This window comes from Carassius gibelio, chromosome B19, assembly GCF_023724105.1.
Source record: "Carassius gibelio isolate Cgi1373 ecotype wild population from Czech Republic chromosome B19, carGib1.2-hapl.c, whole genome shotgun sequence".
Classification (NCBI taxonomy): Eukaryota; Metazoa; Chordata; class Actinopteri; order Cypriniformes; family Cyprinidae; genus Carassius; species Carassius gibelio.
Genome location: NC_068414.1, coordinates 35,247,459 through 35,252,851, shown reverse-complemented (window position 1 = coordinate 35,252,851; position 5,393 = coordinate 35,247,459). Strand labels below are relative to the sequence as shown.

The 5,393-nt window shown below is 40.5% G+C and overlaps 1 long non-coding RNA gene across 1 annotated transcript in view; it reads left to right on the top strand.

Annotated features, from left to right (window-relative positions):
- The first annotated feature begins 712 nt into the window (after positions 1-712).
- LOC127978712 (uncharacterized) overlaps positions 713-5,393 on the top strand; it is a 10,640-nt gene continuing 5,959 nt past the window's right edge. Inside the window, exons 1-2 of the long non-coding RNA XR_008158618.1 lie at positions 713-969; positions 1,052-1,095. This is a non-coding gene — a long non-coding RNA (uncharacterized LOC127978712). The remainder of the gene's footprint in view (positions 970-1,051; positions 1,096-5,393) is intronic.

Here is a 5,393-nt window from a genome sequence, read left to right as displayed (position 1 = left end):
ACAATGACTCAAATATATGATTTGGAATGACAAATAATTCTCAAATAAAGCCATACTTTAGAGAGGAGTAGGACTCGTTAACTGCAAACACCACACTCTTGTGAGTTTTGTTAAGTGGATGAAGATAGACGCGCACGAGTGGTGCGGGAATCGTGATCACGAGCTGCTGGCGCCAGAAGAACCGAAGCGGCGGGAACGGAGGCGGTACCGAAACGAGCGAGATCCAGCAGAACCGCTCAGCCTTCACAACCAGGCGTCCTGTGAGGAAACTTTGTTTCGTGAGGAAGCCCTTTATTTTTGTGAGAGGACTTTTAATTCTAAGAAATAAATATGTGAGAATATTTGAGGGAGTGAGGGATTAAAAGACTTTTAATCTGATGAACTGATCTGCTGAATAAAGACATAATAATAATATTAATAAAAAGAAAAACAATAGCATAATAATATACACACATAATAATCGAAGTAACTATAAATAATAACCTGTTTTTTTCTTACGTGTCCCTGTGATTGTCAACTGCGTTTCATTTGACATTTTGTTCGCTATTTAAATAAAATCATTTTTCAAATTTTATTTTATTTTATCATTTTGTATTTATTTATGAGTATGACAGGTTTATCCATACATAGCTATGGTTTTACCTGTTTTTTTCTTTTTTTCTTCTTCTATGGTTTTACCTTTGACGGTTGTATCTGTCCGGATGTGACGTCATCGCGCACCTTTTTAACAGGCCACGAGCGCGTTCGAGTTTAAAAATGGCGAAAATTACTGAAAGTCTTGAACCTACCAACCTACCAAACGTGGACTGAAATAATATCTAACACATGACGAATTGCCACTGAGCCGTTTGGAGTTTCAATTCTGATGTCTGGTTAACATTCATCACATAAAGAGATATTCAATTATCAGTGAAATATAGCGCAACATTTGAGCTCCGAATGTTTATATGGATGTCATAGCTTGCTCAGGTAACCGTTTATGCCATTCCTCGTCCTTCTCTGCATTATCTCTTGTGTGCTTCTCTTATTGTTCATGTTTTCTTTCTCTCAGATGTTGTTGGATGAACACTGACCTCACATGCTTCATGGCTGTAGGTGAGTGTGTGTATGATTGCCGTCTTTGATTCAGTGTGTTTTCTGGCTGCATCAGATTGTAATCACTTTCATATAAGATTAGTACAATGATATTAGTAATAATATTTTTTGCATTTGATTTAACGTGTAATTTCTTATATTTATATACCCCATTTTAATAACCGTGATTGAAATTATGGAAAACAATTAAAGTGAAACAAGATTTTTGGCTATATCACCCCTCCCTACTTTAGTCTGAATGATCTCTCATTCTTTTTTTTTTTTTTTTTTTTTCTTACCTTGTGGAGTTACAGTATCTTAGTTTGGCTGTTCTGTTCATTAACTCATTGCACTGTTTAAAACCACCATGTAAAACAAGAGTGATAAGAACATATTTCTCACCATGAATTAACTTCTAAACAAACAGACATATAGTTCTGATGCTGCTTTGGTTCATTATAAATGAGATGCAGCATCAGCAAAGCCTTAAACTTTTCTGTTATCATGGTACTGTACATTTTATAATTTGGTGTTGTTTAAACCTTAATCTCATAGCATTTATACAGATGCAATTGCTTTACAAAAGCATGCATGCCACCTCTGCACAGCATTAATTACTCAATGTACTGTAAATGCATCAAAGCCTCTTTAGACGCAGCTTCTGTGCCATCTTTACATTGTTAAGATGGATTTAGACATGTAGCTACTGTAGTTTGGGCTGTTCAGTAAAATGAGAGATGCTGATTCTGTTAGATCCTGTTTTGATGATCTGATTGTGCATCCAAGCAAAGCATTTCAAGTGTGTGTGACCGTCTGTCAAAATCCAAAAATGCTTTAATTATTGTGCGCTTGAAACACAAAACCAAGCAAACTTCGATTGCTTGAAGATTATATTGCTACCAATAGGCGGATCTTTTGTGACGTCATTGTTTGTTTGTCGCGTTGCATCATGGGAGTCGTGTGGCAAGAAACATCGCTAGATACCTGTAATTTGATTGTTTTGCACGTTTGGAGTGGGATTTAGAGAAGAGGATGGTTCACTCTTGCTGTGTGGTCGATTGTACGGCTCGTTGGGGGCCTGATAAAAAGTTTTTCCGAATTCCCTCCGAAAAGGCTAGCGAAAAACGAAAGAAATGGTTGCGTGCAATTAGGCGATTGAACCTGGACGCTCAGAAGAAAGCCTGGATTCCTGCAGCTTCTGATCGAGTTTGTGAGGCACATTTTGTTCATAAGTTTTAGTGACTATGTATTTATAGAAGATTGAATAAAAAAATAAATAAAACTGAGTCAAATCAGCCGAGTCATACATTTACTTTTCGCGTTCTGATTCAGGTGTCCCAAACCGCGATCCACAGCACCCAGACTATGTTCCTCACATCAAAATGGGCTATTATCAGTCACTACATTTTCAATAAATAAGTAAATAAGAACACTGATCAATGAAGACTTATCCGGGAGATGCGATTCATGCTGTGACTCTGCTTTGCCAGGTCTAACCTCTGCTTTTAGCACGATCACTGCTTTCTGTTTGGCAGAAAAGATCGGCCCAACTTTGCGAGAAACAAAATAATCATAAGCCTCCAGACTTTTGAAAGCCTTTAATCTTTCATGAGTGAAGGGTCCAGGGGTTTCTATTAAATAAGAATAAATGTCTCCCCAGCAGATTGGTGGCCAAGACACGGGCGAGTCGGACCAACGTTTTTTGTCATCCCAGATCTCATATGGGCTTTGAATAGCTTCGATTTTGTCACCAATACAAATTTTGAGCTTCTCTCCAAACCTCCTCCGGTCTTCAGATGTTAAAGTGTTTATATTGTGGATTTCTCCCGCTAACTCTCTTGAAAGTGCTCATCGCGTCTTTATACTTTATACCATACTGTTTGTTTTGTTGCCACACAACCACTCGCGCATGCGTACAAAGATGTCAACAAAGATCCTCAGCTGTGTCCAAATTCAGGGTCTGCATCCTCCTTAGGCTCCTTCCTACCCGGTTGAAGGAGGATGGGTCCTCCGACGACCGCAAAAACCGGAAGTCGGTGTTTGTGAATTTGGACAGCCTACCCTTCTTTCAGTTCCCTCCCTTAACCGTTGCTCATATCCTGTCGCCTAGCAACCGTGACAGCGCTAAGCAAGACGCGGGTGAAGAGCTCATCGTTCTCTCCCCGGAGCTTTATAAACACTTCTGTCTGCTCTTTCGTCCTTAGAAGCATTAAAACAGCTTCAATCACTAACAAATAAGCTGTGTGTAAGGGGATATTCACACAGGCAGTGAGGAAGAAGCTAGTTCACGAAAGTAAACTTTTTTTTTTTTTTTTTTTTTTTACATATACACGTACAAATGTAAAAAAATAAAAATAAATGCTTAACGCTAAAACAAAATGCCTAACTAGAAAACCACTGAAAATATATATTTTTTTAAAAAACATCGAAAATAATACTCCTCCCCAACTCCGCTACCGCTCGCTTCGTCCTGCCGAAAATAATTATGGGATAGGTAGGACGCGAAAGGATCCACCACACCCATCCTTCCAATTCGGGGAAAAGGAGGACGCATTTGTGGGCCGCATTTGAAGGATCCTACGAATTTGGACAGCCTTCGTCGCGGCGCTGTGACGTAACATCCTTCAAATGAGTCCTCCGAAGGATGTAGACCCTGAATTTGGACACAGCTTGTATAGTCAGTTTGTGTGCTCGCTAGTGCTGCAATGACTCGTCGACGTCATCGATTACGTCGACGTGCGTGACAGTGTTGTGTACTCGAGACTCGGACTCGGTCTTGGACTCGGTCTCGAGACCGTATTTTAATGGTCTCGGTCTTGTCATGGACTCGTGTGCATTTTGACTCGGTATTGACTCGGACTCGAACATATTAGGAATCGGACTTATGCCCGAGTCCACTCGAGTCCCAATAAAAATATTTCATGATTATTACTGTATGTTAATGTTTATTTGAATTGATGTTAAATTGAAATTGATTGACACATCCAATGACTGGTGATTTTCTTTTGACGTGAGACGTTAGGCCAGCGACACACCGGATGTGTGGCGCAAGCATCTCAGCTGCGTGGCGTGTCTGTTTTTAATTCGGCTCCCATGTTAACAGGTTAGATCTTGCAGAGTGCCTGCGTGAGACGCGCGGAAAACCCGTGCATGCTAGAAATAGAACCGACGCATATTTTTAACGTGACACGCGTGCATGTTGGAAGCGTTTCCAGGCAAAATATACTAGGAAGATATGTCATTTTGTACACAAATACATATTAATTCATGACATTTTGATATTTGAAAGTCTATAGGTTGGCATAAATTCAGATATAAATGTAATTTAGAAAATAAATTAATAATGATCGATTTTCAAATATTGCACCTGTCAAACATACTCTATTTTGTCCTATCAGTAGGTGTGTAAAAAAAAAAAAAAAAAGTTGATATTGTTGTCATGAAGACAAGAGCCTGGTTTTTCGGCGGCCTCCCTCTATATGTCACCTACAGCAGCAGCAACGCGCCAAGCGCCGCGTGCAGGCACGCTTCTGGTGTGTAAAGACACAGAAAACGCGAAGCAGCCACCACCTTTCTGGCACGCAGCAGAGACGCCACGCAGCCAGTGTGTCACCGGCCTTAAGTTACCCTCCTGCCATCCGCCTGTAGTGATCCCGCTTTCCAGAAAGCCACATTGCTACATTATTTCTCTCAACTGTGTTATATTTTTTACAAAGTAGGACAAAATGGTCACAGAAAAAAAAAATATTAAATTTAATTAAAAATTAAATTATATAATGAATACAGACACAGACTGACTGTCTCAACACTAAACATCCCCAACACTGGTGCGTGAAAGGCATCGACGCGTCACACTGTTTACATCTCACGTAATGGCATACTGGGAATGGAGAAAGTTGCATTCTATCACAAAAGCAGAGACCACTGTTATCAAAAGTATGGGAATAATTTAAACAGAGGACAAATAAAATGGCCCTTCGTTCCCTTCACAAAACCGATATGGTGTACCACGGCAGCACAACTGCGATGCGCGAGCAACTCAGAGGAAAACATCTTGGCGCTCTCCGGTGTTACGGTTCAACTGGTTACCGTGTGATCTGGTGACCAACTTCCTGGTTCAGGTCTGATATTCTTGCGCTTGCGGCATTCTGGAAAGTTGAAATGTTTTTAACTCGGTGCGGACGCGCCTGGAAAAAACGAGCGCGTCGCGACCGCGTCGCTAACATTTATGAGCGCGCTTATCACGCGCCTACATTGGAAATAACGAACTTGAGCGCGCAAAAGACGTGATATGTGAACACTGATCTATTATAGTTCTG